This window comes from Brienomyrus brachyistius, chromosome 3 (genome assembly GCF_023856365.1).
Source record: "Brienomyrus brachyistius isolate T26 chromosome 3, BBRACH_0.4, whole genome shotgun sequence".
NCBI classification, from domain to species: Eukaryota; Metazoa; Chordata; class Actinopteri; order Osteoglossiformes; family Mormyridae; genus Brienomyrus; species Brienomyrus brachyistius.
In genome coordinates, this window is record NC_064535.1 from 36,785,468 (window position 1) to 36,808,667 (window position 23,200).

Consider the following 23,200-nt stretch of genomic DNA (forward strand, 5'->3'; position numbering starts at 1 on the left):
ATAAAAAGCACCAAATGGATTTAATTGCCTAGAGCCACGGCACCATCTTACATGTGGCTGAAACGAATTGATTTTCTACAGTGGGAGAATCCCCGAGTCCCTCTTCCAAATGTTCCGAGAGCTCACACCATTTGGGTCATGGCCCCTGCATGCTTACGAGTCGGGCAGCGGTGGGATGAGCCACAGGAGCAGGTAAGCGCCTTTAAGGGTTCTTCTTGGGGGGAGGGGTGCTTTGAGTTGAAGGGGACAAAACGAAGTTCTGGAGACAGATCTGACAGATGTTCCCCACTTCCCATTACGCCCTTTTTGGTCAGAGCTGGAGGTTGTTGTTCTCTAGTTCATACTGCCCAGTGATGATGGACAAAATGACACTTCATGAACCATTTGCTGTATCTTTTTACCCCACTAGGTGGTGCTCTCTCGTCAAAAAAGGGCACAAAGCATGCCCCAAATCAAACCAAGACCACCATCTAGAGGCGCCATTTTGTCCATCACTACTGCCCAGCTTGACAGTTTGGGATTAACTGACCACACAAGACAAGCGACGACGGCAGCGTAGACTTCACTTATTTGGGCTTTTGAATGCAATGCACAGACTGCATATACGTAAAACCACAATCACAATCGATATCTGAAAGCACTCATGCATGAAATGCATCACCATCTGGAGGTCTGCGGAGCATGACTGTGACTGAATGCAACATGAGTGAGAGTCAGCCCTGGTCGGCTACGTTTCTTCAGCGAGTGCACTTATGCGGAGCCTTGCTTGATACGTTGCTGAACATGAGTGGGAATAGGGTTCGTTCACAGCAACATAAGGTAAGAAAAAAAACTTTATTGATCCAGGGGGAATTTCTGGTGTGTACAGCAGTTAGAGATATAGAATTCAGACAGACATACAAATAATGCAAAACAGACAAAATACAAAGAGAATTCACATGCTGCAAACATGAAAATGTTGTGCAAACTAATTAAAAGAACCATACACAGAGAATATCCTGAAAAAACGAATATTAGGGAAATAAAATACAAATAAAAATAAATTAGCAGATGGTATATGTGCAATGATAGGCTCCTCCATGACGTGTCAGTGCTGGGTGCGGAGAGTGGCACGTCAGCAGGAAGTGCTGTGGTGCCGAAGAAGTTCCAGAAATTTCCACAGTGCAGCTCCTTATCTACATCATTTATTCGGAGCACCACTGTCAGAAGATCCATAAGGCCGTTTACCAACACCTCTCCTCTGTTGCTATATTGCACAGAAAATGTTCTTGCATCAACAGATCCAATAGATCATTGGTCAGAACTTCATTTCCTGGGGGGGGGGGGGGGGGGGGGTTCTCTGGTACTCCTGGAAATGGCTCAACCATAACTGCCACCAAGCTTTCCCAGATGCTGTCTAGTTCAGTTTTAAGGTGCTTATTATCATCAACACCTACTGCTCTTGCTGTTTGCTTTGAGTGTCTAACCCTTTCTGCTACCATTGCACCAAATTCTTACAGTGTCCTTTCCCATGGTCTCATACACTGTTGAGCAGAAAACTTGATTGTTTGTTGGGTCTGGGGTACGCCAGCGACGCCAGATGTGTTACACGTTAAATCGGCTTTTTCAGCCGCCCGTTTGACCCAGTGTTGCTCGGTGTAGCTTCAGGCATTTTTATCACACATTACCATCTCCAGCAAGAGCCAGACCCTGAACTTCCGACCCGCCAATCTCCAGCGATGCAGGAACATACAAACCTCAGCAGACAGGAGGAGAATGAGCCGCTAACAGCATAGTGATGATCACACGCAGGCAGAACCCAAAATGAAAAGGCTTAGTCTTTAACATTTCTGCTTTCTGTTTTATTGATTTATTTAAGGAACGGTGTGGCACAGAGCCAGGAGGGGGAACACCTGCGGAAGCTGCTGAGCAGACCTACAGGACACAGGGGTAAGAAATGCTGGAGTTCCCCCTTTTGGGGATGAGTGGGGGGCAGGGGGACGTTGATGGGAGGGATGCTGTGCACACAAGCATTTCACTGTGCTGACTTCCTGCTCAGGCACAGTGACACTCAGGTTGATGCTACTGCAGCACAACAAACACACATAACCCTGTATAACCCCGGGAGAGAGGGGGTTCGAAACAGATCGATACGTATTTCACCGGTCACCTGATCCTCCCCCTTGCAAGCACCAAACATAATTGCTATGGCTTAAAATAGAAACCTCAATAAAGTTATATTAATACTCCTGTGCTATATTGCAGTGTTTACTCTGTTTGCTTCAGTACTCTATAGTGTACAGCATTGTATGGTAAATCTGTATAAACGTGTATATGCACTTTTTTTTGAGTTGGCCACCCCCCCCCTCCCAGCATACCAAAATGCCCACCCCAGCTCAGTGTTCTGGTGACACCACATGCGTGTGTCAGGGACAGGGATGGGGGAAGGGACTATCCAAAGTGCGATTTACTGGGAAATGGGGAACGGTAGCAGGTACATAAGGAGAAACGCCGGCTTTAACCACAAGAGGGCAAGCAGAGGGAACACAAGCAAAAAAACGATTACTGCAAGACTATTCACATAAGAGAATGTGCAGGTACCAAACACACAATGACCAACTGGGGCACAAAGCAAGGGCAGGTAAATTCATAAACACAAGGGTAACAAGGAACAGGTGTGAGGCATTGCGATCAAACAAATACTAAAGACTAGGGGCAATAAGAAGCTGGTATGAGTCAATTCACTAACCACAAAAGACTCAAACACTAGGAATGGGGTGACCAGCAACACCTGCTGGCCAGGCAGGAAAATGACAGGGCAGGATCCTGACAGCGTGTCAGTGATGACAGGGATGATCCTGATGGCTTTGAGTATTGGGGCTGGGACAACGGGAAAAAAATCACATCCTCATCCAAGTGGAGTAGATACAGGGAGAGGCCAGGCTATAGTGCTGGGAGCCAGAGAGGCTGATGAAGCCACAGGGCTTAGAGCTGAGAGTACCCCATGGGACATGGAGGCGCTTCTCGCTGCAGAGAGAAACCGCATGGGTACCCGGTCTGACAGCCATCCTGTCTTGGGTCCCCCACCAGGGGGCAGCATGGAGTTCATCATAATTGACTTATGACAGTAGACAGGATGTGTCTAGTACAGCTGCAAAAGGCACACAAGGATGTGTAATAATCCCACTGAAAGTGGATGACTGGTGGGTGAATGCAGCAGGAGCGAGGCTTCCCAAAAGGCTCCAAAAGGAGGTTTACTGAATATTATATTAAAGATAATTAAATTTGTGTGGTAACAAGACAACATTTGAAATGCATAATGAGCTTTATGGAAGAATAATACAATGATTCTATTGTAATTATAATTCTATTTTAATTATAATTCTGAAGCACTGTCAAATGTTGAACCCCACAGAACACATGGGGTAAAATGGCAAATTTCTGACAGGTCCAGTCTTCTGGATTATGCACAACTCACCATTAAATACTCTTTTCTTTTTATGGTTGGTTAACTAACTTAATGTCCCTCTGGTCTCCCATTACTTGACCTTACCTGAACACAATCCCAGTCTTACGTCAAGACAATCGATTCACAACAACCTGTCCTAGAGCTCTTCCATTTCCATGGCAACAAATGGTTGGTATAACTTAATACAAAGGACACCAAGCATAGTACATTGCAAGATCCCAAATTTGCTTTGTGCGGTAGGTAATGCTAGTCAACAAGAAAAGCCTGAGTAATCAAACTCAGAATGCAGCTTTTGATACGGAATTGCTTTCCATTTGGTTAAAATTACTATAGGCAGCATGGTAGTGCAGTGATTAGTGCTGCTCTCTCACACTTCTGGGATCAGGGCTTGAGTTTCTGCCATGGGTCCATGTGCGTGGAGTTTGCATGTTCTTCCGAGACATCCTCTCCTGGATTGTTCCTTGCTTTGTGTTCATAGGCTCCAGACCGCCCGTGAATTGAACAAGTGATTATAGAAAAGACATGAATGGATACTACAGAAATTACCAGGCATCATAAAAAATGATAGAGCACCTGTCACAACTGTTACTGTTAAGAACTAAAATATTTAGCAGCAAGACGAGCGTCGAGAATAAACACAACAGCGTGTGACGTTCTAGAGCAACAAAGATCTTAGTGGGGAAAACAGGTTGAAAACAGCAGAGATAAGATGAAAAGCCTTGGGTAGAGACAAAAATCCCTCGGGGGGTCCAAGGCCACTTGGTGCTTGAGACGGCCTGACATCACCCAGCCAGAGACAGGTATCTGTTTAGCTGCTCAGTGAAACTAATGCTATGAGAAGAGTGGTGGTCTTCCCGCCACCCAGCCAGCAAGGGTAAGATTCCTGAAGCCTAGTTCAGCTCCAGAAAGTACAAATCCAAACCAAGATTTTGTTTCAACCAACCACTTGAGCATAAAGAGTCACAGTCACAGAGTACTGACGTGTTTGGTTGAATCACCACAGAGTAGTGAAGTACAAAATGACACTTCATGAACCATATGCTGTATTTTCTGACCCCACTAGATGGCGCTCTCTAAACAAAAAAATGGCACAAAGCAAACCAAGAGCACCATTTAGTGGGGTCGAAAAAGGTTCATGAAACGACAACCAAATCCAGGAACTATGAACAGGAGATGTCTGTTAATGCCTTCTGGCCGGATTCTTCCTGAGACGGATCACAAGCGCATAGGCTTGGCCTGCTGAGCCACAGACCACCCCAGGCCAGGTGACTGGATGGTTGGAAGCCTTGAGTTTGAAAATGAGAAAAAAAACGGACAAATGTGGTGATGTCATACGATGAAGACTGTGATTGGTTAAAGTGAAATGCAAGCCCCAACCTTGGTTGACATGTCGAGCTTGGTAAAATCAGGATGTGCATGTGCTCTCTGAATGTTGAATTACAGGAGACTAATTAGCTAATAAATTTGTAATCTAATTTCTTGAATGGTAAGAAATCAACTTAGTTTTTTAATATTCATAAATTTCAGGCAACATACATCTATCTCAAATTATACACTGACACCAGTATTGGAACATCACAGTGTTTAGGAAGAATGTTTTCACCTTGTAAAAATAAGTTTTGTTTTCAAAGATGACTGCACACTGAACATCTAAGATTGATTAAAATGTAGATTTGGAGTAATCAGTACATGAATGGATAATTATGTTTTTCTATAATCCTCCCACGCTCTCAAATACGGTGGGAAAATTCTGGTCATTTATGAATATTCCTGGGGTGAATATATGATTACATGAGTGTATTGAACTCAGGGGTGTGTACAGGGGTGGGGTCTTCCCCTGTCATTCACGGATTCAAAACATATCATTGGATAATTACAAGGTTGGACCCCTGATTGGTCCAGTCCCAAGAAAGGAGTTTCCTGTCTAAGAATCGTAGATGTACACAGTGTGTCTGTCCCCATGATTGGGCACCTTACAAATGATGGCTTTGTGTACTGTCCTCTATAACATGGTTTGGGGTGTTTGCATATTCCTATTCTGATCTCACGATAATAAAAGTTAGATTTTCACTATGGCCCTGGGGTCACTAAATTAAAAGACCTTCAACGTTTCATACTGAATGTTTGTGCCTCGGAAGAGCGAAACTCCTGCACTTCTTGGTTTTGTTTGGATTCATTAGAGCTGCCTGTCAGGTGCCTTCAGAACCTCAGCTGTGGCCTTCTGCTTAAAAAAAAAAAAAAAAAAAACAGGCATTTCCGAAGGGGTGGGCACTTAAGTGAGCGTTTCACACTAACCTTGTGGGGAGGTTTAGAATTAGATTTAAAGCTGTATTATAAAAATCAAATTATTTAGCGAAGTGCCCTTAGAGGAATGCTGAAATTGTAATTCGAATCTCACAGTAGTTCCAATATTCAGCTATTCCTGAGCCTGAATGACTAAATTTGGGGGGGGGGGGTGAAGGCAGGGCAGCTCGGTGTTCCATGGAATCAATACGTGTTTTTTTTTTACATTGAGTGACAATTACAATGATTCCCCCCCCCCCCACCACCACCCCCCATCCACAGTTAAGACAGACAGCCCCTGTATATCGCCCAAAAATCACTTCAGTTAAACAGACAGTAGGATTTTGAAGGCACACAGATTCTCCACCCACAGACTTGGGAGATGCTACCTATATAATAGATAAGAGCATTAAATTAAAATGGACATTTACAGTTTAGCGTGAATCAGTAACTCAAACATTCCTGCCTATCTGGAAAGCACAGAGAAGCCTAAGTACACAAACAGACTCTGCTAAAATTAGCTTCTCCCTCCCCTCCCAACAAATGAATATATTAATTGAGGGCAGATTTGTTTTTTAATGCTTTATTTAGCATTTTAATTCATCGTTCCCAGACATCACGGCACTTGGAGCCGCCCTCGAGTGAGGGTCTCTCCAGTGGTGAGCACAGACGCAGTCCGCTCTGTGAATTCTGCATCGTGGACCCCAACTCACACCTGAAAAGGACCGGCCTGGTACTGGGAAGGCTTTGTCTCCTTAACATGTACTGGAACCCTGGCATTCCTCGTAAATGTATGTTACATATAGACCTACAACCCCACTCCACACCCCCCAGTCAATCTGCATGGTTCAGTCCAAACACCTCGGGTCAAAGACTCCAAGTTTGCCTAATAAACTCAGTAAAAGTCAAAGACTCCTCAGATGAGACTGAGACTCGTTATCTGAGGCAGTCATAAAAGAATATCAATATAATATCTGGGCAGAGAGGAACTGATTGTACTTTAAACTGAAAGGTCACTCTTATATTACAGGGGTGGGGGGGGGCTACAAATGGTTCAGTCGAGTGTTTAATCAAGTCACCCCCAGAGAAACCTTCACATCTTATCTGCATGTCGGTGTGTCAGCAAAGAACATATCAGAACGTGACATGAATGCAAACTCACCGCAAAATGTTACTGATCAATTACCATTTGGAATAATTAATATCAAAACTCATGAGTAATAAATAATGCAGGTATGTACACACGTCTGGAACACGCAACTACGAAAATTAATTTTCATCGCTTGTTCTGAAAGCGTGACCATCAACATCCAGACTAGTGTAATATGAGGAAGACTCAGAAGCTGTCAAAGTAATTGCATAATTGATTTTACATTCATTGTTATGAAGGGCCAATTTGTCAAACCTTATTCTAATCTGAACATTAATTTCAATCACCTTGGTAGGAGTTTGGGGTTGGGGTGGGATAAAATGCAATTAAATTCAGGAGGTAACATCTCCAGTTTGGTTCATGGTGGCTGTGGAGGACATTTAACGTTCAAACGTGGGAGATTCTGTAAATGTCACCCAGCCAGACAGAGAGACAGCTGTGCTCATGACAGGAATTTAGACACAAGGCTTTTCACGTCATTATTATTTTCTGCAAAAATCCCTCTGCCATACTTCTCGCTTCAAGGGGGGTGTGAACTATTTCAGCAAGGCAGACAAAAGTTGGGTTTGATTTAGGGGTTACCTGGTTGAAATTAAGGGTTCCAGGATTGGATTTAAGGGTTCTCTAGCTGTAAGTAAGGGTTCCTGGGCTATACTTATGGGTTCTATGACTGGGCTTAGGCGTACCCAGGGTCGCAGTGAGGGTTCCCTGCTAGACAGGTCAGGTTGATAACACAGTAGTAGATCTTATCTGTGACTGGACATCAATGGTGAGCATGTGGGTGAAGTTTGGTGACGAGTGGAGGCACCTGATGCTGCTGCCACATCTGTACAGGAACAAACCTGATCCACCCATAAAGGTTGTGCACAGACTGTATATTAGGGAGTAAATTCACCTAAAATCATCCCCAGTCTGGCCAAACACCACATGCAGTTTAGTTACTTCTGGAGTGGGAGGGGCGATCACAGTTACCCCAGCTGTTCCCCTTTTGAGGGAGACACAATGGTGAGTGAGTGAACGGATGAATGAGTGATGGAATGAATGAATGATCGAACGAATGAATGAGTGATGATTGAATTAATGAATGAATGAGTGAACGAATGAATAAGTGATGAATGAATACATTTATATGGCATTTTTCAGATACTCAAAGCACCTTACAGAACTCTTGGGGAGCCATTCGAACCACCGCCCCCACATGGATGATGCGATGGCAGCCATTCTGCACCAGTACACTCACCACACAGAAGTACTATAATTCACCAGTTAGACACTGGGGATGATGGACATGAGCTGATCTGAAGGGGATGCACTGCGCAGGAAACCATGTGGGTGTTGAACGGCCCACATCCACAAGGACGGGGCAAGGGAGTGAGACGGCGGCCGCGATTACCCAGTGCGTCAAGCTGACTGGGGGATGCTACAGCCGAGAGGCTGGATGGGCGGTTATTTATGAAGCGATTTTCAAACCAAACAAGTCGCTGGTCCCACAATACGCTAGCGGATGAGCTTTTTGTGTCCGCTAATGGATCTAGATTTAATGGGGCTAAAAACACACACACACACACACACACACACACACACACACACACACACACACACACACACACACACACACACACACACACACACACACACAGAGTCACGGTGTACATCCCTTTTTTGCCTGCACCGATTAGCCTTGGCTGATACCAGAGTTAGGAAAGCTGTAGTAGAAGTTGGTGCATGTTGGGTGGGGGGGGGGCGTTTGCAGCTCGGCATGTTTCCATGGCGACCACTGCTCATTAAAACACTGCGGCGTGCCGGCTGCCTCTGGGACTGCGGATCTGCCACTGGGGTTATTGTCTCTACTTTCTTCATTAACTTCACTCGCTGGCTCTACCTCACGGTATCATCAATGAGCTAACTTATTTAGTTCTCCTCTCATGAATATTTCACACAAACATGCTGGAATGTGCAAAACGCCACCCCCCACCCCCTCCATTGCTGCCATCCGAACCTTTCCAGGGTTCTGCTTATTCCTAGAGGGATTTATAAAATTTTATTACAAGCTATTAGCCTGGGTCGGTGTCTGAATTATTATAAAGATGGCAGCAACTACAGGCGAACATGTGACCAGAAGGGATGGGATGTGATTGGGCATTACAGACGCCAATCAGCCAATGATGACACCTCTCATTTTGGCTCACCTCTCTCTCTCCTCCTCTCAGAGAATATTGAAGTACGGATTTGAAAATGTAAGGAGCGGTGGAAGGCGGACCGAACCCAGACTGGGCGGGACTAGAGTGCACTTGGTTTAAACCAATGGGTGCTGATCATGTAACCAATGAGACATGAGGATAGACTGCAGTGCGATTTGCACCATAAACTCGTCTCTTAGGATTTTGGGCCTCATTTCTCCCATCAGCGCGCTGTTCCGTGTGATTTGACTTATGGGTGGTGTTGCAATTGTTAAATTCTCCAATTCAGACCCTCCTGAGGCACCAGTTTAATACGGCCACACATACGAATGGCTGAAGAGGCTACAGAGACTGCCACTGAGTGATATTCTGGTTTGTACTCGGGCAGCATAGATTTAGATAAAGTTGCAGCATGTAGATAAACCACCATGATGTCTGGCAATGATAAATTAAAATGTTAAACACGCTGTAGTTCTGCCACTTTCCTCTTTTCAGAACCCCTCTTTTTTCAAAAATAATTCTCTGCTATAAATCGGCAGAGATATTTTCCTTTTTGTGCTGCATAAATTCACAAGTGCAGCCTGAAATGATCTCATCGACACTGGCTTAGGAGATGAGAGATCTATTTCATGATCTGCTGTGGTCCCCCCCACCCCACCACCACCCTCCTGAAAATTTTCTTCTCAGGTTTTCATCCACAGGAGCAGCCCCGAGACATCAGTCTCTCAGACACCAAGCAGACATTGCTTAAGAATGATTCTCGCAGGCTTTTCCATTGTTACTGTCTCTTTGCACAGGTAGAATTAACAGCATCTAGTACAACAGAACTTCGCCAATCTGAACCCAAAGAACAGCCGTAAAGTCAACAGATAGAGGGAAGTAACAAATCATTCCCACCAGAGAACATTTCAATGGTGAAGCTCGTCTGTGGTTTGACAGTTTATTATTGAAGCCAATGGCAAGTTTTGGACTGAGGCTAAATTTTGTGCTTGCAAATCTGAGGGCTTTGACCAAAACTAATTATCTTTTTCTGTGGCCTCTATGACCAATGAAATGGGGAAGATTTTCCAAGGACCATACTAAAGGTTGGACAGTTTGGCTAAATCAGTTGCTCTGTTCACCAGCAAACAGCCAAGGACCTGTGTGCTGGGAGTTGGGTGTCATTCGAACGGCAAAAAAGGGTGGAGCTTAATTTTCACCAGTAGGAGAACAGGGACAATGGAATGTGTTAGACTACACATATCCCATCATGCTCCTCTGAGACATACCCACACATACAAAGGTGAGAGCAGAGCTTTGCGTCAGACGTTCATCCAGCAGGCCGGAGCACCTTGCTGAAGGGCCCAACAAAGATGTGACTAGTGACTATTCCACCAAGGACGGGATCAGGTGACCACCCTGTTACAGATGCAGGGGCCACACCAGCTGAGCCACACCCTGGTCAGAGATGAGTGTTCTCCGGGTATTATGAACAGGTGTTAACACAGAAACATACCCTGAATTAAAAGGTCACAGCATGTCCTGCTCACAGGATCACACAATCCCCGTTTAGAGCAGCCTGTAATGGTCTCCTTATAGTTATTTGAGAGCAATATTCTGGTCTTAACTCAGATTTACTGGGGTTATTACAGATGTATGACAATTTACGTTCTGCTGCCGCAGACAGAGTGCTTTCTGCTTAGTTAGTACGCATGCAGCATTAGGCAGGAAGACAATTTGATGGCACCGAGATACATAATTCCCCTTCGCAATTATCGGCGGTTCAATGTCTGATGGACAATTTCAGCTGCTGCTCTGGTGGCAGGAACTAATAACAAACATCGGAAATGCTGCTGGTGGAGCTAGGGAGATGGAGTGTGCGCTCCTCTGTTGGGGAGGAGTCCGGGAGATGGAGTGTGCGCTCCTCTGTTGGGGAGGAGTCCGGGAGATGGAGCGTGCGCTCCTCTGTTTGGGAGGAGTCCGGGAGATGGAGCGTGCGCTCCTCTGTTTGGGAGGAGTCCGGGAGATGGAGCGTGCTCTCCTCTGAGTAAAACAGGTCAGCAGTGGGACTCTTAAAACCCAATGATAAAAGGTGGGCAATAAGTTGTCAATAAAAAGGTTCTATTGCATGTTTTTGAAGGTGGGAGTGAGTGGAGTCCATGAAAAGGAGAATGAGTGTCAGGGACCAGGGATGTTCGCTACATCTCTCCATTTTAGCCGTTTGACCTTTGCAGCTCGAACAAACAGCAGGGAACCAGTTACAGTACCAGCCAGATCACGTGAGCAAAGACAGAATAATGTGGAGCACTGATTTTGTGTTGGATTTATGAGATCAGGATGCTACCTTTGCCAAAAAGAGCTTTTCCAGTTTGTATTCAGAACATACAATGTATACACCCTGCAATCGGCTGCCAGCACAAGGGGGAAGCTGAAGCCAGGCTTACGTCTGAGTTGCCAAAAAACTCACCAGACATCAAAAGAGGAGAAAAATCACTCAAGTGGAAATGCTCAGCTTTCCCGTTCCTCCCCCAGGGTGGAAAAACATGCCTTCAGCGATGAATCTGTATAATGGATGCTGGCCGACTCAGTGGCGACCCCTAGAGGACACTCGGGGCACTTATCGTATTAGCACATTAACGCACGCTAACAGGAGTGCTCAGTTGGCGTGCCGGCGTGTGCTTCTGTATGACAATCTGCCGTGATGAAGCCATGAAGTACAGACACCCAGAGACAGCACTACCAGCACATCGCAACACAAAACAAATGTCAAGCAGTTTTTCAACATGAACATCGAATATGAAAGTTTAAGTTCCAAACCGTTGAATTAGTTTCTCCATAGGATGCATCCCAATGTCCATCACAAATTTGTGGAATTAAATTCTCCTGTCTTTAAATATTAAGTCCTGGGAATTGTTTTCAGGTCTAATTTGTCATAGATGAAGCAAAATAAATAGGAGAACAGCAAAGGAATCCATCATCCTCAGGTCTAGAAAGTTAAAATCCAGACCAAGATTCTGATTCACCCAACCAGTTGATTGGTCTGGATTTTTGCTTTCTGGACCTGAAATTTTCACCTCTGTCTAACAGCTGTAATATTACTGGTGCTACTTTAGTAAACATGCACTCTGCAGCCCATTAAGGTGATTTTTAAAGTAATTCGGCTTTTCTGTTCTTCAGAGGACATCAGAGAGAATCCTCGACATCATGACCGTTGAGATAATGCGATTCCCAGCAGGTCAGCGTCTTGTGTATTTATTGTCCATTACTTGTCCAGTATATCATTTAGACATAACTGGCTTTAAATGGACAGGTTTCAAATCCCAGGGTAATTTTAAGTTGCGTGATTCATTCCAGAAACATTAGAACAATTAGCTTGTTGTTTACTTAAGATGGTTAATCAAACATCACCATCGGAGGCTCCCTGGTTTCACTATCAGCAGGTCGAGCTTCTAGCTTGCACTCGTCTTGAGGCCTTTTAATGTTTCACTCTCATTTTTTAACGCAGAGCTGTTGCATTCCATTGATCTGATTGATGATTTTGCAGTATTCAGTATATAGTCTGCAGACCCCATAACAACTGAATGTCCCCACAATGTAATGTATACTTGAACCATAGACACACACACACACGCACTACAGAGGTCGGGCCTTCCTAGGAGAAGATCACAATTGAATCGTAACTGAGGGGAATAGCTGCCACATTACTTATTACGCATATCCAGTAGATTTGTGCACTTCTACGGACTGACTGGCCACCCTTCAGAGACGCACTCTGAAGTCACTTCCCGGGGTTATAGAGCCTGTGTCTCTGCCTTCGTAAAGGTGAGCATAGCCTCCACTGAACATCCATTTCAGGGGAGCGAAAACCTTGAAATTAAAGCCGGAGAAGGACGACACGAGACCAGAAAAAGAGCTGACAGAGGTAACTGCAAAATTAGGGCCCGGCCGACTTTGATACATCAGCTGCCCCCCAAACAAAAGGAAATGAAACAAAAGGAAGTGTGATACGACTCCAAGGTACAGCACGCTGAGCATCTCAGCAGCTGGCGAACATCTGGCTTTGTTTACCCAACTCCTACAAGACTGGCAAAACAAAAACCCAAAACGTCACACAAAATATGATTTTTTTCTTCTCTTAAGTAAAGATTAGTTTGAAGAAAACAAACCCCGGCCTACAGAAGACAAGCATCCCTGTGGATATGGCAATGTAATTGCCTTCAAGAGGGTGTTGACAGCACAAGTATGGATCTGCGTGTCGTGCAGCCTGGGCGGGGCTTAGGATGAGCCCTGAGCATCAGCACTGGATTATCGTCATTGTACTTGAAAAAAAAAAACGGAGGGCTTTGGGGCGTCCACAGAGACACTCGTCTCCCTTGGAGGGGGAGAGGTTTGCTTGGTGATGTTCAATTCCATGAGCTTCTGGCTATTCGCCACGTCCATTGTTGAATTTTTAACAAACATGGTGACTGAAATGAAATACAAGCCAGTGCCGTAATGGCTCCGGACCAGTGGAGGCGGCGAAAAAACTGCATTTTTATGTCAATGTGCTGAGGGACACCGGCTCTCCAGTGCACTGCAGACTTCATTCCGTAGGTGAGCCATTTATACTCTCATACAAATGTGTGTAATTGCGATTCCACATTTGTACATATTATCGTCATCTATCTGGGCCGCTGTCCTCAGGAAGGAGATTAAACAATGAGAAGTACAGCTCCAAGCATAAGCTGAGCCCCCCCTCCCCAACCCCGACAGATGCTATGTAGCACCACAGATCTGGCCACAGGGGGGCGAGAGACGGATCTCCTCTGACGCCCCCCAGGAAGGTTTTATAGTCAGAGGCCGGAGGTAAGAATTTATTAAAGAATCAATCATGGCTATGGCAAGGGGACTACAGCCTTCATCGGAATTATCTGGAAAGTCAAGAATGTTCTCAGATTTGTTGCCGACGCTGCTGCTGTTGTTGTTCTTCCAGTCATTTGTTCGCCAACATTTTCCTACTCTGAACTTTGACGGGTTTGTCAGAACCTGAAGCTCTCCAGTCTGTGGCACCGGCTGTGATCCCCAAACCCGAAGAGATCGTGTTGAATGGCCAGTGGTAGCTGACACTGGGTCTAGAACTCCTACACCACCACCACCACACAGCATTGACTTACCGATTGTCAGGAGGTGACTTCCTTAACCTGCTCCCAAAGGTAGTAACCAGGGATGACCATCAGGGAGAATTCCAACAGGAATTTAGATTGAAACGCATTTTATTTATTTTTTTACCAAGAACCTGCCATTTATAAAGGTAGCCAGCATAATTATTTCTTTTCTCGATCTGACACAGACGAGTCACGACCGTATACCGACAAGATGATGATCTCTGGCACTGACATGTTGGACACCTACTGTACGTATAAAAGGGCCGAAGCGGCAGTTTACGGGCAAAGTGCATCCTGTGAACCTGCTTTAAAATACGTAAAAGGCAGAAAATGGAAGGCAGACCAGCAGCGTCGGTCCCGCAGACGGCTTAGCGGACGGCGTCAGTAACCTCGCGGTGGTCCGGGGAAAGTGCCGGAGCGCGTTGGCTGGATGCAGACTGAAGCATTTCCCGTAAATTAGCCGTACGCGATTTAATCGGTAACCCGTCATGTAGGAACACCCCCATTCCCATTTTCGGCTGTGTTTTCCCCACCTGCCTTAATTGCGATCAATCTTCTGTGAGCTTGGCTCTACTTTCAAGCCGCTGCAAATCGACCGCTTTTTTCTTTTTAATTAACTTTTAGAATAAGAGATACATTTTTTTAATGAAGGCAGCGTTCGCGGTGTTAATTAGCAGCGAGCTGGCGTGTCCAACCGAACTCGCCGTAATTATGCTGTTGGGTTAAGAGACTTGGACAAATGGCAGTTATACGTGCGTCTGAATCAGATAATATCGGGACAGACTGATGGGATAATCAGTTTACTATGAAATTAAAATACTTTGAACCTGTGGTGTCAAATTGCCTATTTACTATTGTGGGTAAACAGTAATCCAGTTCTTAGACAAGAGCAGAGAATGTGAAATGGGCCAACACACACACACACACACACACACACACACACTGCACCTACAAACAGCACATCCCTGAAATTGTTGTTATCTGAATTCCCATCCAGTCCCGCCGCACAGGGAGCTGGCAACACAGCACAAACGCATATCTCCGTACAGCATGAGAAAACCCAGACAGTACGGGGATCTGACCCCACACACACCCGGCGGAGGAGGGACCTAAAGCCCAAACCCAGGAGGACTGAAGCAACAGGTCCTACCAGTGAGAATCCAGGCCAAACCGCTCTTACACAGTCATAAATAAAATATAGAAAAAGTGAATCCCTAGCATTTGTTTTCATTATTTCACAATAGTCTTTCAAGTCAGTTCGGTATGACCAAGCGGCGAGAGCGTCGTAGGGGGAAAAAACGACCTGTCAAACTGTCAAAAAGCGGGTAAGGCCGTGGACGACTTAATTCTCAGCATTTCCGTGTGGGCATTGCCGCTCTTGCTTAGAATTTGCCGTGCGTAGATGATGAAATGTCAGTGGTAATAGGCTTTTCCCCGTCCTTAAAGGAAGTCCCCCGACAGTGACATTTAGATTTGTGCGATTTCAGGCCTGCTTGCCCGTGGCCGACAAGACGCAGCGCCGGCCAGAGAAGCTGCCGCCCGCCTTTAATTGGAAACCCGGTGATCAGATCAAATTAATTTCTGGCTGAACAGGAGAGAATGAGAAAGGTGAAGAGTAATTCTGCCAGACGGGCTCTGAATCCACAAGCTTTCTGGGGGGGTCCTGAAAGGTGCTGTATACACAGCATAAACAAGGGAAAATGGGGCAAGCACTGGATCCTACATGGAAAAAGCAGCTGGGGGGGGGAGAGATATCAGACACTTTTTATTGGATAGTTTCTTATTCATGAGAAAAGCTTTACTATAGTTTTATATCATTTACTATAGTATAGTTTCATACAATGAAACTGTCCAATCAGAATTTAAAGGAAGAAGGTCCTGCATTTATGACCAGATTGGATGGATGGATGGATGGATGGATGGATGGATATTATTGAGATGACACTGTACTGTAATCAGAGCACATAAATACGCATGATTTGTTCTGCAGTATCGTGACAAAAACCCAGGGAATGCAGGGTGGTTATTTACAAAGGCAGACGCTGTGACGTATTTTTCCTGAGCAGAAGAGGAACTAAGGAGCCCTGAGTCAATAAGTCTGATTCTGCCACAGAAAATGGAAATCAGGTGTAGGGAGAGAAAACTCCTCAGAACATTTCCAGCTCCCCCTGGGCAGGCTGGGGGGGGGTGCAATTTTTCTTTATTACAGTAAATTGAAATGTGTGAAATGAGCCTGTTTTTTCCATCTCTGGGAGTAGCATTGTCTTTCCTACCGGATTATTTCTGAAGAGTGCGAAGCATTATCCCACCCTAGCATTTGGTAGCTCAGATCCAGCTCACCCTCGCTGTTACAGGAGGTCACCATACCCACATGCGAGGCTCAGAGACCCAGGCAAAGCAGATCAGGGGGTGGGGGTCAGCCAGGCTTATCCAGGGGGCAGAACATGGCCGGGGACTTCAGACGGAGGCTGAATGGTCACGTCGCTGGTGGACGGGGTGAACGAGGGGCCTGAGGATAATCCAGCAGGAGTGAGTAAGACAGGCAAGGGGCAAGCTGCCAGGAGGGGAGGGCAGACAGGGGCCCAATGGGGGTGCAGGGAGAGGAAAGGCTTATCAGCACGAGGCCCCCAGGGAGCTGCACACCCCCACCGGCACCCAAACACTCTTCAAAATTAGCCATCTCCCTTTATGAAGGCATGTTGCTAAGTGGTGGTGTGTGTTTCAGGTGCTTTTAGGACTGGGCCTGTGGTCATATGGTGGGCGGAGTGATGTCACATTCGGGCCCCTGAGCAAGGCCCTTAGCCCCCTTCAAAAACATGCATTGCTTTGGATAAAGGAGTCTGCGGAATAAGAAGCACGCATATTTGAATGGGATTCATGATCCGCACGTTTGTTTAGAAAGAAACACCAGGATATAGAAATAGATTATAATTCAGAGACTCGCGTAAACGCCAAGTGTCGATAACAGTGGAAGTCTTAGATAATCCGGGCTGGTAATGAAACTTCAAAAGGTGATTAAAACAGATTTATTACTTTTATTGTAAATAGTTAGCTGCCTTCTGGACAACCAGCTGAAATGGGCCCAGGCCAATTTAATTCGTCACAAATTAAAAGCAGTAACGGCTTCCACTGGGTCAGCTACTGGTGGTAACGACACCACAAGGGCACTTAATTTGCTTATTCATATCCATTTGGCCAGCTAAGGACACCATTAAAAGGCGGTAAATGTTTACCTGAGACAGCACTGCCACACCAAAGTTTTTTAATGAAGTTAACGGAAGCTGTAATGACTTTGAACTTATGGACTTCAATCTTGACTCATCCCACGGTCACTGAAAGTCCTCCATCCCTCAGGCCGTCCTCCTACTGATTCTCAATATGTAATTGTTCTCCTCCGCGGACCCGGGAGAATCAGAGCCCACCACGGGCTTGCTGTCTGGCTGCCATGCTCAGTCTCCTCCGCAAGAAGATTATGAATTCTAATACATTATTCCCCTCACGGCAAGGTGGTGTTCACCAGATGCCTCCGCCTCGCGTGCATAACGTCCTATTTCACCCCTGAGAGGCGCTCTGGCCGCGGAGAGTCTCAAACGCGGACACAGAAGTTTGGCGTTTTGGTGGGGGCCGCGAGCCGCAGACTTCTGGGATAGCAGGGGAATAAAGATAAATAAAGTGATTAACGTGAAGAGGAAGCATTGTTATGTTAGGGGGCAGAGAATGAGGAGACTGACATGGAGGTCTGGAAACAAAGCTAATTAAATAGACCAAGCCATCGTTTGTTTCGTTAATTGCCAAAGAAATTTAATTGCCGATGACACTGCAGAGTCACCAGGGTGTCAGTGAAGAGGTTAAGATACCTTGACACTCCCTTGAAGTGGAACGTGCATCCTGTTGTCTTGGTAACACAGATGGCCTCAAAACTTGAGTCGGGGCTATATTTATGGGGGGGGGGGGGGGGGGAGTTAATCAGCTCTTCAGGCAAATGGTAAGCATTTGAGACTTTGCCGAGTACCATTAATGACTTCTGAAATCCCCAAGGACACAGTATTAAACAGAAGGTGGGGAATCGGCACGGTTTGCAGCCACCGTCTGGCCTGAGAGCCTCTGAAGATTCAGGAGCTTCTCCGTGACCTCAGTGAGGTGCAGGACCTGAGTATTAGGCCAACTCTGAAGATCGTACCCGTTTTATCACCTGGGTGAGAACCTATATGGTTAATTTATCTACACTGTCCACAGTGTGGTTTTCGGCACCGGAGGGGCTGCGGGAATCTCTATTATAGTGTAGATGAATGCAGACTGAAGTAGTGAAATATTAGGCGGTTCTGGCATAGCATAGCTCTTCTGTCACTCGGATGACACACAGTTAAAAGGCTGTGAGTTCAGAGATTAATTCCACCTCATTATCTGGGGATTTTTCTTTGCTATCAGCCCAGATCGGTGACAAACCAAACCCAGCCGACTGTTTCATGCCCATTTCATCCTGACTCTTGACAGTCGCTGTGCTGCCTCTGACCTTTGAGAGGCTTCACAGGACGCATGATAAAGCAGAAGCGGGAGACCTGTGACGGCAGACCATCGGGAAACGTCCACGCTTCGGGGTTTCATGCAAACACGCACTCAGGCAGGAAGGAAGAAAGAAAAAAGAAAGAGAGAAAGAAAGAAAGTCAGATGACAACGGAGGAGAGGAACCAAAAACTCTGAGTCTGGAGAAAAAAAAATCCTGGGGGTCCAGTCCACTGGCTGCCCCCCCACCCCCCCCCCCCCCCCCCCAGCCATACTACCATTATAGGAAACAGAATGGGGCTGCTTTAATAAACGGAGGAGCAAGGTCAGAATCCAGGGTCACCAAGGTAAAACTGGAGCCTAATCATCGATGGAAGATACAAGTTCAGTTCTCTTCCAGTTTCAGATGCTCTCCAACCACGAGTCACGTCTGTGTTCAGAAGGTTCTCTTCATATCGGTAGAGCGACCCCCAAGCGCCCAGCCCCCGCAGGCCCCTTTGATGCTGACGGTGCATGGGCAGCCCCTCTGCAAAGTAACGCCTCCATTTGAAAGTCTAATGTGCTCCTGGCCTCACCTCCCTGCGCTGGAAGCAGCCCTTCATCCACACGGCCTTCCTTCTCAGTGCTGACCTTCTTTGCCCCCTCTCTGCTGCAGACCCTTTCCAGATATATGGTTATTTTGCTCTCTGGGGACTGGCTGTCTAAAATGGGCTCCATCGTCAAGCAGGCCTTATTAAAAGACTCAGCTGGATTGTTTCCCAATCTCTGTCCCAGGCGAGTTAGCATGCCCACCTCCGCTGGGCAATGTAGTCTGATTGGATGGAACAAGGCCCCAGAGCCACTGACTCGCGGCCACTTCTTTGGGTGCAGAACTCATGTATGACTGGGGTGAACTTGCATGTCAGCGTGTGCAGGGCGTGTCACCGATGCAGTAAATGCACCCTGTACGGGTGCATGCAAATTTTATGCAGCGTTTGCATCATGCAAGGAGCTAAAAATATGTTAAACCATGCAGCCTAAAAGATACACACTCCTCTCCTTAAGCTGCCACACTAAAGCCGCGTCACAGCTGGGAATGGACACAGTTCAAGGAATTTTGAAGACAAATTAAATTAAGTCACTTGGAGGCCAAAAAAAAAAAAAAAAAGAGTGTAAACGCTGTAAAGCCACGAGTCGGGGAACCCAAGGCAGTCGTTTGCTGTGAGAGATCCTGGGCATCCTCTCATCTGAGAAAAACCAAAGGACACATGAGACCTTAAATGGCCACATAAATTTAATATAAGTGCAATGTATCTTCAGAATACAAAGGACTATATCCGATAAAAGCAACACAATCATTTTAAGGATAAACTTAACTTCACGAGACTCAATTATTCAGCAGCCTGAACGTCGCAGAGCACAAGGGGAACAATCTAAGGTTGGTAAATGGGCGAGTTGAAGAGGGACCCTTCATCTGCACCGTTGGAAGGAGGGGGACACACTGCTGAGCGGCTTAAGACAGACACACGCAGCAACAGGCGTCTTAACACTCGTTAAACACTCCAGGATTTTGCCGCAGACCAGCACACGCCCAGGAACCGGCCTCCTCTTTCTGGCACAGGTCCTGGGCAGCTTCCTGCTGTCCAAACTGGCCCAGTAACGTAACAGACAGCTTATTTACTGGAGAAGCCATTCCCAGAGCAACACACGGACATTTTCCCAGTGACTTAGGCATCAACGCTGCACGGTCAACGCTAAAAGCTTAGCTGCTACACACCTATTACACTAAACACAAGGACAACGGCTGCTTCAGTATCATTGTAAGATTTTAATACAGCAGGATGGATGGGGGGGGGGATTGGACATTAGCATTCACCAGAAAATGAAAGCTTCTCATCTATTAGACCTTAAACCCTCTGAACAGAGACTGGCACATCGTGGCTAATTGAGCAGGTGGGAAGCATTAACCATCGGAGACTAATTGAAATTAAAGCTTCACTGTAGACTTAGTCAGCTCACCTCGCTAATCCCATCTAGCGGAACTAGGAAGCTGGAACTCCTGCTTTCGGTTCGCTCTCAGCTATGAGCTTAAACTAGTTCCTCGTCACGTGACGGACTCTAAGGCATGGGGGAGTCGCTCATCGTGGCTATCCAATCTTCTTCTTCCTCCCGCCTCTGTTAGTTGGAATCTCCGTCATGAACGTAATGCCAGGGTTGTTACAACGGTGGGAAATCCTGCAGATTCTCGGTGCCGTGGGACACAAGAATGAATGACAGTGACTAACAAGAGGAGAGTTTCCGGGGAAAAGTCCAGGAACCTTTCCCAAGCCTTCCCTGTCTATGTGATTGAGGCTCTCTTACTGGGCCGTGCCCATGCGATTGGCCTTGTGGAAGCAGAGTAACAGACCCTGCTCTAACTAGTCTTGTGGCCCTGGGAGAGGGAGTCTTGGTGTTTGTTCTTATAGACAGACTTCCCTGGTGCTCTCTGGTCCATATGGTTCAGTTTTGCTGACTTATTCTTGGCCTTGCATGCAGATTTGCTTTCCTGTCTACTTCCGTTCATCCTCCACTTGCTAATGTAGTGTCAGCTAACTGAGGCGAATCTGTCGCCCTGATTATCACCTGAGCCAAACCGGACCAAAGCCTGACCGCACTTCTGCAATCTCCCCCGTTCCTGCCCTCCAGTATCTGCCAAACCTCAGCACTTGGAGTCCTCCACCGACACATTTTGTTCCAGAACAGTCTGAACAATTTAGCAGCAAAACAGGCCAATCAGTTACTTGTTCTCCTATGGGATGTTTAGCTATGCCAATTTGCCTAAATCTTTAGGCTATGGGAGGAAGCCGGAATACCCACACGCCACAGGGCAAACACGAAGACGAACTCAGAAATGCAAAAATAAAGTCAGCTATTAAAGGAGGAATGCCAGTGCTGATTAAATACTGTTTTGATGCTGGAATGAAACCCAGCTACTGGCGTCAGTAATTGCAGTATTTTCACAGTGTGGTTTGAGGCTACAAAGGAGAGAGAAGTGGATCATCAGAGGGCAGCTTCACAGGTCAAATGGTACAGCAGAGGACACAATGTACCTGATGCAGTATTGCTAAGCGAATTCACCAGTATAAGCCATGAGTTAAACACACACATTTAAACAATATGACAAACATGAGAAATGATCTGAAATGTCCTTAAAAGGAAACAATAAAAAGAAGGTATACTCATTCATGAACATACATTCTACATATGGGGGGGGGGCACATCACTGGCTAATTCATGACAGACGTTTGTGGGATTAATCCAGGTTGTGACACATGCCTGGTGCAAACATGTGACATGCTCAGGGGCGTATAACTTCACCCTAGCTGAAAGCTGATTGGCCCCTGGACTGTCCCACCTCTGTCACTCACAGACACAAAACATATCATTGGTTAAGGATACTGCTGGCTTCAGTGTATGAGTTACAGCCCCACCCCCCACTACCACCACCACCTTCAACAATCCTAGAATAGCCCCTAGACACAATGCTCTTATATCCCTCTTTACTGTAGCTAGGGGGACTTAGCCTGGAACCTCATGGATCACTGAGGACTGATTGTCCTTCAAAGTGCTTTAACCAGGTCTGACCCCGCCTTACCCCCACCCCCCAGGACTCTCTATGGGGCAGGGGGTTCATGCAGACAGAGGCCCGGTAGATGGTTCATGCTTGGCGGTGCCTTTTTACGGAGCCTGTAAATGTCTATTGGCGCTTCATGTTGTGACGTTTGTCACCAACTAATCATCTCCAGTGCTCAATCCAACCTGGGGGGGTGTGGGGAGCAGAGAACTTCATTTGCATCCTGAGCTCCAGTGAGTGGATCAGAATTGCACCCCGACATTTTACAGAATCAGCAATCCTGTCCTCTTTCGTGTTTATTTCTGTCGGATAACCATGCTCGGCTTGTGAAAGGCCCGGTATCAAAGCCTATCCCGCAGCACCGCGGCCAGACTTCAGCAGCACCACAAAGGTCCCCATGGAGGCTTTTTGCATATAAAAAGATCATTTTTGTTTGCAAGTCCTGCCACCTTCAGTCATTGTTGAGTACAGAAACGATGCAAGTTGTGCTTGCAGTCCCAAAATGCAGATGAACAAACAGCATTTGACTCTTAAGAACGGATCAGTTACTTCTTATAAATGTATTATAATTAGCTCTGTAACTTAATGGTTGGTTTGCAGGGAGCCAGGTTCCTCTGCCATGTTTGTACACTTAGTTGGCACTTCATTACAACTAGCTAGCTAGCACTGGCAAGGACAAACTTTTGCCTCCAGAAACACTTCAAGGGTACAGGAACTGCATTCACAGAAGCCTTCCAGCAGACCATTCTTATACTGAACTGTTATTTTTGCACTTGTGGTTTTGCTGTTAGCTTTAATGAGTCTGCCCATTCTCCTCTGACCTATCTCATTAACAAGGTATTTTCAGCCACAGAAATGCCTTTGACTGGATCTTCTTTGTAAACTCTAGACACTGCATTGTGTGAAAATACCAGGACTGTT